The sequence below is a fragment of the Balaenoptera acutorostrata genome, chromosome 1 (assembly GCF_949987535.1).
Source record: "Balaenoptera acutorostrata chromosome 1, mBalAcu1.1, whole genome shotgun sequence".
NCBI lineage: Eukaryota > Metazoa > Chordata > Mammalia > Artiodactyla > Balaenopteridae > Balaenoptera > Balaenoptera acutorostrata.
The window spans coordinates 10,100,440-10,111,545 of NC_080064.1; positions in this window are offsets into that span (position 1 = coordinate 10,100,440).

The following is an 11,106-nucleotide window of genomic DNA, read 5'->3' on the forward strand; positions in this document are numbered from 1 at the left end:
CATTTTTGTTTGTTTGTTTTGCTTCCTTGACTGTAGCTTTCTCTAAGTCTGAATGGCTTTGGAATTGGTAACTGTAGCCCACTCCAGGAATGCACAGCTGACGTGCCCCACTAATACGGCTCAGGAGAGATGGACACCCCCATACCTTTAAGCCCAGGTGCTCCGGGAGTGTTTTCTCACTAAGTTCCCAGGACTTTCGCTGGAAAGATCTGCCAGTTAGCCCAGGGCAAGTGCCATCAGATAGAAAATAACGTGTTGCATCCCAGATTACTTTCTTTTGTCAGAAGGCAATCGAGGACAAGCTCTCAGGGCAAAGTAGAAAAAAACTGTGTCCTCCCCAGGGTACTCCTCACCCCCACCCAGGAACTCCTTGACTGCCTGACCCCAGACCTTGTCTCCCTTTACCCCTGCATCCTCTGCTCCAGAGTGCCTGCCTGCTCTCTCCTCCTGTCCTAGTACAGGTTAAGCTCCACTGCAGTGACAAATGGCCCCACAGTCTCAGTGGCTTATGACAGTAAAGGTCTATTTCCTGCTCAATTACCTATTACATGACCCTCAAAGGTCAGCGACAGCTCTGCTCCACGTTCGTCTACTCCTGGATACAGGTTCTCTTTGAAATATCTCCAGTCTCATGGCAGAGGGAAAAAGAACATGACAAATCACACACTGGCTCCCCAAGCTTCTGCTCAGAGGTGATGCTCACCTTTTCTGCTCACCTTTCGTTGGCCAGAGCAAGTCCTATGACCAAGCTTGATGTTGACAGAACAGGGAAGCGTAATCCTCCCCGGAGAGGGGCGACAGTTACTTTTGGACAATATTACAGCTTTTCACACTCTCATTCATAATATTTTCATTTCCATTCTACCTTAAAATTTAATTTTAAATTATGTAAGTGATACACAAATATATTCTCCTTTTATTTATTTATTTATTTTGGCCGTGCCACGTGGCTTGCGGGATCTTACTTCCCAGACCAAGGAGAGAACACGCGTCCACAGCAGTGAAAGCACAGAGCCCCAACCACTGGACCACCAGAGAATTCCCTTTTTAAAAAAAATTCTCCTTTTAGACATAAGGCTGAAGTGTCTTTTTACCACTCTCCCTCAACTCTATTCCTTTTTATCTGGATTCATCCACTATTACCTTTTTTAGGGGGTGGAGGGTAGGTTTTCCAACCCTTCAAAACCTGTTTCTATGCTTTAACACATGCAGATATGTACCCACAGAAAATATAGAGGATTATTTTGTGGAATGACTTTGACACATATTGTATATAACAGATACTATTCTGTACATGTTGTGCCACTTGAGTTTTTTTTCACTCAACAACGTATCTTAGAAATCTAACCTAGTAAACAACATAGATATATCTTGCTCTTTTTAGCTACTGCATGGTATTCCATGGTATGGCATATTACAGTTCTTAGCCATTCCCTAGTGGTGGACACATTTAGTCTCTTTCCAGTTTTTCACAAACAATTCTGTAGTGAATATTTCTGCACATGCCCCCTTCTGCACTTGTGATTCTCTGTGATAGATTCAAGAAGGACATTTGATCCTGCACAATTTTACGTGTTGATAGGTGCTACAAAGAAGCCTGTCCCATTCCCTTTTTTTCCTAGCAGGTCTCAGCTTTGGGGGAAGTAGTTGTATCGTAACCACCAATCCCAAAGGCAAAAAGAAAATTGATTGGCTTGACAACTGGTCGAGTGGGATGGAGTTGGCTGGCAGGTCTGTATTTGAAAGGGAAAATTTCTTAACTCAAATGAACCTTTCCAAGAATCATTTGAGGAGTTTGGGCAGGCTGCAATATTACTGGTGTGTTGCCTCTAACATCCTTGTCTCCATCTAACAAAGCAAAGGATGGCAGAGTCAGCAGATTGGCTCCTCGTTCCCAGGTTGCCAAGGCTTGCTCTTGGCTAGAACACCCCTGCCCCAACATTGCAGCTGGTTTCTTGCAAATTGCTGTGCAAGGTTGAATCAATTAAGGCAGTGCCTGGGGCTCGGTTTTCAAAGCACTTATCGTAGGAAAAACCCAACAAGGGTCTGACCTCCTTACAGTGAAACAACTCCTTGCTATGTCATCACCAAAGGATAGAACAGTTTTAATTTTAAGTTGAAGAGACACATTCTGGGTTTGTTATTGCTGCTTGTGCAAAGCCGCTTGTGCAAAGCCGCTTCCGGGAGGCAGAGTGATGGAGGACACATGGTCTGGAATCAATTAGAGGCCCAATATTTAGTTAACCTCCTAGTCCCTCAGTTTTATTGCCTTGAAATGGGGAATAATCATATTGAATGCATAGGGGTGTTTGTGTAAAGCAGGCTGAATCGATGTAAGTTGTGATTAGGCATCTGCTGTTCAACAGATACCGTTACAGAGGTGCTGGTTATCAGGCTCACAGCATATCCTCTGATGGGGATAACAAGCTGCTTTTGTGTTCAGGAATCCCCTCTTCAAAGAGAATCTAGAATTGTTCCCTTTGGGATATTTCTGCCCCAATTTCCCAAATTTACTCCTCTAATATAGGGAAAGGAATGGATTTTGTTACTAAAATAAACTTGGTTTAGGCACAAAGGGAAGAGAGGGTTGAACATTTATTGATCCCTTATATGTGATAGGCATTTTACGAAGTGCTCTGTAGGTGACATTTCACTGAATTCTCATAATCTTCTCTTATGAAGTACATGATGTTTACTCCCAATTTACAGATTAGGAAACCAAGGCTGACTTAACCCAGGAAGTTGGCCAAAGTGAAACAGCTGGTAAGAGGTGGGACTGGAAGTGGAAGCCAAGTTTGCCTGAGGACCCAGCAACCCCCCACCCCATCCCGTTCCTTGTGCAATAACCCAAAGCTGATTGCCCACCTTTAAGAAGTATTTCTGGGATGTACTAGACCAGGAGAAGAGAAGTCAATTCATTATCCATCTTTGGGGTCTCACCATAGAAGGGTGCCACCTTCTCTGGAACTAGACCCTCGTCCTATGGGCACAGAGTCTGCTGTAGCTCCTCCAGTGTGGTGCTGAGCACACAGTATTGTGATTATTCAGTGACCAAAAGTGTCTGCTCCTAAACTGGATTAAAGTGATCCCCAGTTTCTAACATGCACAGGTGATTGGAAAAGCAAGTGACAATCATCTCTGAGGGAAGCTAATATCATCCTAGACCTTACCATTTAGTTTTTCAGATACCAGGCATACAAGAAGAGAAGAGCTAGCAACAGAAACCCACAGAAACAATGGTTAAAAAAAGCAAAAGGAAGCCTTTGTAAAATAGCTCTCTTTATTATGTAGATAAAATAGCTGTGCTGAGAATTTCCTAAGATGATTGAATGATTAAGTATTAAAAAGTATTTTATACTTTTTCAACATACTTATCTTTATATACTTTTTAAAATATATTTTGGCAAAATATATATATTAAGGCAAAATCCTTAAACCATAAAATATTGACACAATAGAGGTGATCAACAATGCCACATTTTGGTTCTCTAAAAAGACTGATAAAATTGATCAATATCTGATGAGACCAATAAAGAAGAAAAGGAAGAATCACAAAGAGTAAATACTAGGAATAAAAAGGGACTTCAGCACAGATCCTAGAGATATTAAAAAGATGATAAGAGGACATTATGAACAGTGTATGACCCCAAATTTGAAATTTAGATGCAATGTGTAAATTCCTAGAAAAATACAACTCATGAAACTGACACGAAAGGAAAGAGAAAAATCTGATTAATTTTGTAACTAATAAAAGATATTAAGTCTACAATGAAAAGCCTTCAAACAAAGGTAAACAAAAGAGAAATCTCCTGGCCCTGATGCCTTGACTTATTTAATATTCAGGGATGAAATACATTAATCTTATGTAAACTTTCCTAGAGAATATAAAAAGTAGGCATATTCTTTCTATGAGGTTAACAATCTTTTAAAAAATTTTTAAAATTTTTATTTATATATTTTCTTATTAGTCATCCATTTTATACACATCAGTGTATACATGTCAATCCCAATCTCCCAATTCATCACACCACAACCCCCACCCACCTGCCGCTTCCCCCCTTCGTGTCCATATGTTTGTTCTCTACTTCTGTGTCTCAATTTCTGCTCTGCAAACAGGTACATCTGTATCATTTTCTAGGTTCCACATATATGCGTTAATATACGATGTTTGTTTTTCTCTTTCTGACTTACTTCACTCAGTATGACAGTCTCTAGATGCATCCATGTCTCTACAAATGACCCAGTTTCGTTCCTTTTTATGGCTGAGTAATACTTCATTGTATATATGTACCACGTCTTCTCTATCCATTCATCTGTCGATGGGCATTTAGGTTGCTTCCATGGCCTGGCTATTGTAAATAGTGCTGCAATGAACATTGGGGTGTATGTGTCTTTTTTTTTTTTTTTTAAAGAATTGAGATATCTTTTTTTGTTGTTGTTGTTGTTGTTATTTATTTATTTATTTATTTTTATTTATGGCTGTGTTGGGTCTTCGTTTCTGTGAGAGAGCTTTCTCTACTTGCGGCAAGTAGGGGCCACATTTCATCGCAGTGCGCAAGCCTCTCATTATCGCGGCCTCTCTTGTTGCGGAGCACAGGCTCCAGACGCACAGGCTCAGTAGTTGTGGCTCACGGGCCTAGTTGCTCCACGGCATGTGGGATCTTCCCAGACCAGGGCTCGAACCCGTGTCCCCTGCATTGGCAGGCAGATTCTCAACCACTGTACCACCAGGGAAGCCCCAGTGTCTTTTTTTTTTTTTTTTTAATATTTATTTATTTATTTATTTATGGCTGTGTTGGGTCTTCGCTTCCGTGCGAGGGCTTTCTCTAGTTGTGGCAAGCGGGGGCCACTCTTCATCGCGGTGCGCGGGCCTCTCACTATCGTGGCCTCTCTTGTTGCGGAGCACAGGCTCCAGACGCGCAGGCTCAGTAACCGTGGCTCACGGGCCCAGTTGCTCCGTGGCATGTGGGATCCTCCCAGACCAGGGCTCGAACCCGTGTCCCCTGCATTGGCAGGCGGATTCTCAACCACTGCGCCACCAGGGAAGCCCCCCAGTGTCTTTTTGAATTATGGTTTTCTCTGGGTATATGGCCAGTAGTGGTATTGCTGGGTCTTATGGTAATTCTATTTTTAATTTTTTAAGGAACCTCCACACTGTTCTCCATAGTGGCTGTATCAATTTACCTTCCCACCAACAGTGCAAGAGGGTTCCCTTTTCTCCACACCCTCTCCAGCATTTACTGTTTGTAGATTTTTTGATGATGGCCATTCTGACTGGTGTGAGATGACATCTCATTGTAGTTTTGATTTGCATTTCTCTAATGATTAATGGTTTTGAGCATTCTTTCATGTGTTTGTTAGCAATCTGTATATCTTCTTTGGAGAAATGTCTATTTAGGCCTTCTGCCCATTTTTGGATTGGGTTGTTTGTTTTTTTGATATTGAGCTGCATGAGCTGCTTGTAAATTTTGGAGATTAATTCTTTGTCAGTTGCTTCATTTGCAAATATTTTCTCCCATTCTGAGGGTTGTCTTTTTGTCTTGTTTATGGTTTCCTTTGCTGTGCAAAAGCTTTGAAGTTTCATTAGGTCCCATTTGTTTATTTTTGTATTTCCATTTCTCTAGGAGGTGGATCAAAAAAGATCTTGCTGTGATTTATGTCAAAGAGTTTTCTTCCTATGTTTTCCTCTAAGAGGTTGATACTGTCCAGTCTTACATTTACATCTCTAATCCATTTTGAGTTTATTTTTGTGTATGGCATTAGAGAGTGTTCTAATTTCATTCTTTTACATGTAGCTGTCCAGTTTTCCCAGCACCACTTATTGAAGAGACTGTCTTTTCTCCATTGTATATCCTTGCCTCCTTTGTCATAGATGAGTTGACCATAAGTGCGTGGGTTTATCTCTGGGCTTTCTATCCTGTTCCATTGATCTATATTTCTGTTTTTGTGCCAGTACCATATTGTCTTGATTACTGTGGCTTTGTAGTATAGTCTGAAGTCAGGGAGTCTGATTCCTCCAGCTCCGTTTTTTTGCCTCAAGACTGCTTTGGCTATTCGGGGTCTTTTGTGTCTCCATATAAATTTTAAGATTTTTTGTTCTAGTTCTGTAAAAAATGCCATTGGTAAGTTGATAGGGATTGCATTGAATCTGTAGATTGCTTTGGGTCGTAGAGTCATTTTCACAATGTTGATTCTTCCAATCCAAGAGTATGGTATATCTCTCCATCTGTTGGTATCATCTTTAATTTCTTTCATCAGTGTCTTATAGTTTTCTGCATACAGATATTTTGTCTCCCTAGGGAGGTTTATTCCTAGGTATTTTATTCTTTTTGTTGCAGTGGTAAATGGGAGTGTTTCCTTAATTTCTCTTTCAGATTTTTCATCATTTGTGTATAGGAATGCAAGGGGTTTCTGTGCATTAATTTTGTATCCTGCAACTTTACCAAATTCATTGATTAGCTCTAGTAGTTTTCTGGTGACATCTTTAGGATTCTCTATGTATAGTATCATGTCATCTGCAAACAGTGACAGTTTTACTTCTTTTCCAATTTGTATACCTTTTATTTCTTTTTCTTCTCTGATTGCCGTGGCTAGGACTTCCAAAACTATGTTGAATAATAATGGTGAGAGTGGACATCCTTGTATTGTCCTGATCTTAGAGGAAATGCTTTCAGTTGTTCACCATTGAGAATGATGTTTGCTGTGGGTTTGTCATATATGGCCTTTATTAAGTTGAGGTAGGTACCCTCTATGCCCACTTTCTGGAGATTTTTTTTATCATAAATGGCTGTTAAATTTTTCAAGCTTTTTCTGCATCTATTGAGATGATCATATGGTTTTTATTCTTCAACTTGTTAATATGGTGTATCACATTGATTGATTTGTGTATATTGAATAATCCTTGCATCCCTGGGATAAACCCCACTTGATCGTGGTGTATGATCCTTTTAATGTGTTGTTGGATTCTGTTTGCTAGTATTTTGTTGAGGATTTTTGCATCTATATTCATCAGTGATATTGGTCTGTAATTTTCTTTTTTTGTAGTATCTTTGTCTGGTTTTGGTATCAGGGTGATGGTGGCCTCATAGAATGAGTTTGGGAGTGTTCCTTCCTCTGCAATTTTTTGGAAGAGTTTGAGAAGGATGGGTGTTAGCTCTTCCCTAAATGTTTGATAGAATTCGCCTGTGAAGCCATCTGGTCCTGGACTTTTGTTTGTTGGAAGATTTTAAATCACAATTTCAATTTCATTACTTGTGATTGGTCTGTTCATGTTTTCTGTTTCTTCCTGGTTCAGTCTTGGAAGATTGTGCATTTCTAAGAATTTGTCAGTTTCTTCCAGGATGTCCATTTTATTGGCATAGAGTTGCTTGTAGTAGTCTCTTAGGATGCTTTGTATTTCTGCGGTGTCTGTTGTAACTTCTCCTTTTTCATTTCTGATTTTATTGATTTGAGTCCTCTCCCTCTTTTTCTTGATGAGTCTGGCTAATGGCTTATCAATTTTGTTTATCTTCTCAAAGAACCAGCTTTTAGTTTTATTGATCTTTGCTATTGTTTTCTTTGTTTCTATTTCGTTTATTTCTGCTCTGATCTTTATGATTTCTTTCCTTCTGCTAACTTTGGGTTTTGTTTGTTCTTCTTTCTCTAGTTTCTTTAGGTGTAAGGTTAGATTGTTTACTTGAGATTTTTCTTGTTTCTTTAGGTAGGCTTGTATAGCTATAAACTTCCCTCTTAGAACTGCTTTTGCTGCATCCCATAGGTTTTGGGTCGTTGTGTTTTCATTGTCATTTGTCTCTAGGTATTTTTTGATTTCCTCTTTGATTTCTTCAGTGATCTCTTGGTTATTTAGTAACGTATTGTTTAGCCTCCATGTGTTTGTCTTTTTTACGTTTTTTTCCCTGTAATTCATTTCTAATCTCATAGCATTGTGGTCAGAAAAGATGCTTGATATGATTTCAATTTTCTTAAATTTACTGAGGCTTGATTTGTGACCCAAGATGTGATCTATCCTGGAGAATGTTCCGTGTGCACTTGAGAAGAACGTGTAATCTGCTGTTTTTGGATGGAATGTCCTATAAATATCAATTAAATCTATCTGGTCTACTGTGCCATTTAAAGCTTCTGTTTCCTTATTTATTTTCATTTTGGATGATCTGTCCATTGGTGTAAGTGAGGTGTTAAAGTCCCCCACTATTATTGTGTTACTGTCAATTTCCTCTTTTAGAGCTGTTAGCAGTTGCCTTATGTATTGAGGTGCTCCTATGTTGGGTGCATATATATTTATAATTGTTATATTTTCTTCTTGGATTGATCCCTTGATCATTATGTAGTGTCCTTCCTTGTCTCTTGTAACATTCTTTATTTTAAAGTCTATTTTATCTGATATGAGTATAGCTACTCCAGCTTTCTTTTGATTTCCATTTGCATGGAATATCTTTTTCCATCCCCTCACTTTCAGTCTGTATGTGTCCCTAGGTCTAAAGTGGGTCTCTTGTAGACAGCATATATATGGGTCTTGTTTTTGTATCCATTCAGCAAGCCTGTGTCTTTTGGTTGGAGCATTTAATCCATTCACGTTTAAGGTAATTATCGTTATGTATGTTCCTATGACCATTTTCTTAATTGTTTTGGGTTTGTTTTTGTAGGTCCTTTTTTTCTCTTGTGTTTCCCACTTAGAGAAGTTCCTTTAGCATTTGTTTTAGAGCTGGTTTGGTGGTGCTGAATTCTCTCAGCTTTTGCTTATTTGTAAAGCTTTTGATTTCTCCATCAAATCTAAATGAGATCCTTTCTGGGCAGAGTAATCTTGGTTGTAGGTTCTTCCCTTTCATCACTTTAAGTATATCATGCCACTCCCTTCTGGCTTGTAGAGTTTCTGCTGAGAAATCAGCTGTTAACCTTATGGGAGTTCCCTTGTATGTTATTTGTCGTTTTTCCCTTGCTGCTTTCAATAATTTTTCTTTGTCTTTAATTTTTGCCACTTTGATTACTATGTGTCTCGGCGTGTTTCTCCTTGGGTTTATCCTGTATGGGACTGTCTGTACTTCCTGGACTTGGGTGGCTATTTCCTTTCCCATGTTAGGGAAGTTTTCAACTATAATCTCTTCAAATATTTTCTCAGGTCCTTTCTCTCTCTCTTCTCCTTCTGGGACCCCTATAATGCGAATGTTGTTGCGTTTAATGTTGTCCCACAGGTCTCTTAGGCTGTCTACATTTCTTTTCATTCTTTTTTCTTTAGTCTGTTCTGCGGCAGCGAATTCCACCATTCTGTCTTCCAGGTCACTTATCCGTTCTTCTGCCTCAGTTATTCTGCTATTGATTCCTTCTAGTGTATTTTTCATTTCAGTTATTGTATTGTTCATCTCTGTTTGTTTGTTCTTTAATCCTTCTAGATCTTTGTTAAACAGTTCTTGCATCGTCTTGATCTTTGCCTCCATTCTGTTTCTGAGGTCCTGGATCATCTTCACTATCATTATTCTGAATTCTTTTTCTGGAAGATTGCCTATCTACACTTCATTTAGTTGTTTTTCTGGGGTTTTATCTTGTTCCTTCATCTGGTACATAGCCTTCTGCATTTTCATCTTGTCTATCTTTCTGTGAATGTGGTTTTTGTTCCACAGGCTGCAGTATTGTAGTTCTTCTTGCTTCTGCTGTTGGCCCTCTGGTGGATGAGGCTATCTAAGAGGCTGATGGAAGTTTCCTGATGGAAGGGATTGGTGGATGGTAGAGCTGGCTGTTGCTCTGGTGGGCAGAGCTCAGTAAAACTTTCAGGTTAACTTAATCTTAATAATAAAATCCCACAAAAACTGAGGAAATGAAAACTGCAGGCTATGAAAATCTTACTCATGTATACAGAGGCAAAAAAATTTTCTAAAAAATATTTGGCAAGCAGAATCCAGAAATATTAGAAAAAGGATACTGTATCATGATCATATATACTAGAGTTTATACTAGAAATGTAAGATCAGTTTAACACTGCAGAATTAATGAATACAATTTATCACATTAATGGATTCAATGAGAGAAAGTTTGTGATTATCTTAATAGATGCAAAAAATTAAACAGTTATTTATGGAAACTGTCTAAGCAAATTTAGAATAGAAGGAAACTTCTTGAACTCAATAAACGGCATTTACAAAAACATCATACTTAATGGTAAACATTAAACATTTTTCCTTTGGTATTAGGAACAGGACAAGAGTTGCTCACTACCATTTTTAATGAACATTGTTCTGGTGGTCTTAGCCAATGCAAAAGACAAGTATAAAACCAGTTAGAATTAGAAAAGAAGAAATAAAATAGGTATTATTTGCAGATGCTATACTCCTGCATGCAGACTCTCAAAGAATCTACAGGGAAATTATTAGAATTAATAAGATAATTAACAAGATTGATGGACATAAAGTTATTGTTTTAAAAAATTAATTGCATTTTAATACATAGGCAAGAATCAGAAAATGAAATAAAAAATAATTCATTTAAGTAGCATAAAATACAAACTACATAGGAATAGATGATATAAAGAGAGTGAAAAGACAACTCACAGAATGAGAGAAAATATTTGCAAATCTTATATCTGATAAAGGATTAATATCCAGAATATAAAGAACTCCTACAACTCAACACACACACACATACACACACACACACACAATTAAAAAATGAGCAAAGAAGAGGGAAGAGATATGGGAACATATGTATATGTATAACTGATTCACTTTGTTATAAAGCAGAAACTAACACACCATTGTAAAGCAATTATACTTCAATAAAGATGTTTAAAAAAAAAAAGAGCAAAGGACTTGAATAGGCATTTCTCCAAAGAAGATATGCAAATGGCCAGTAAGCACAGGAAAATATGCTCAATATCATTAGCCATTGGGAAAATATAAATCAAAACTACAATGAGATACCACCTCACACCCATTAGGATAGGCTATTACAAAAAAAAAAAAAGAAAGAAAGAAAAATAAAGTGTTGGCAAAAAATGGAGAAACAGGAACCCTGTGCATTGCTGGTGGGAATGTAAAATGGTGTGGTTGCTGTGCAAAATAGCTTTGTGGTGCTGATTCCACTCTTAGGTGAATACAGAAGAGTGTAGCTCAAACAGCC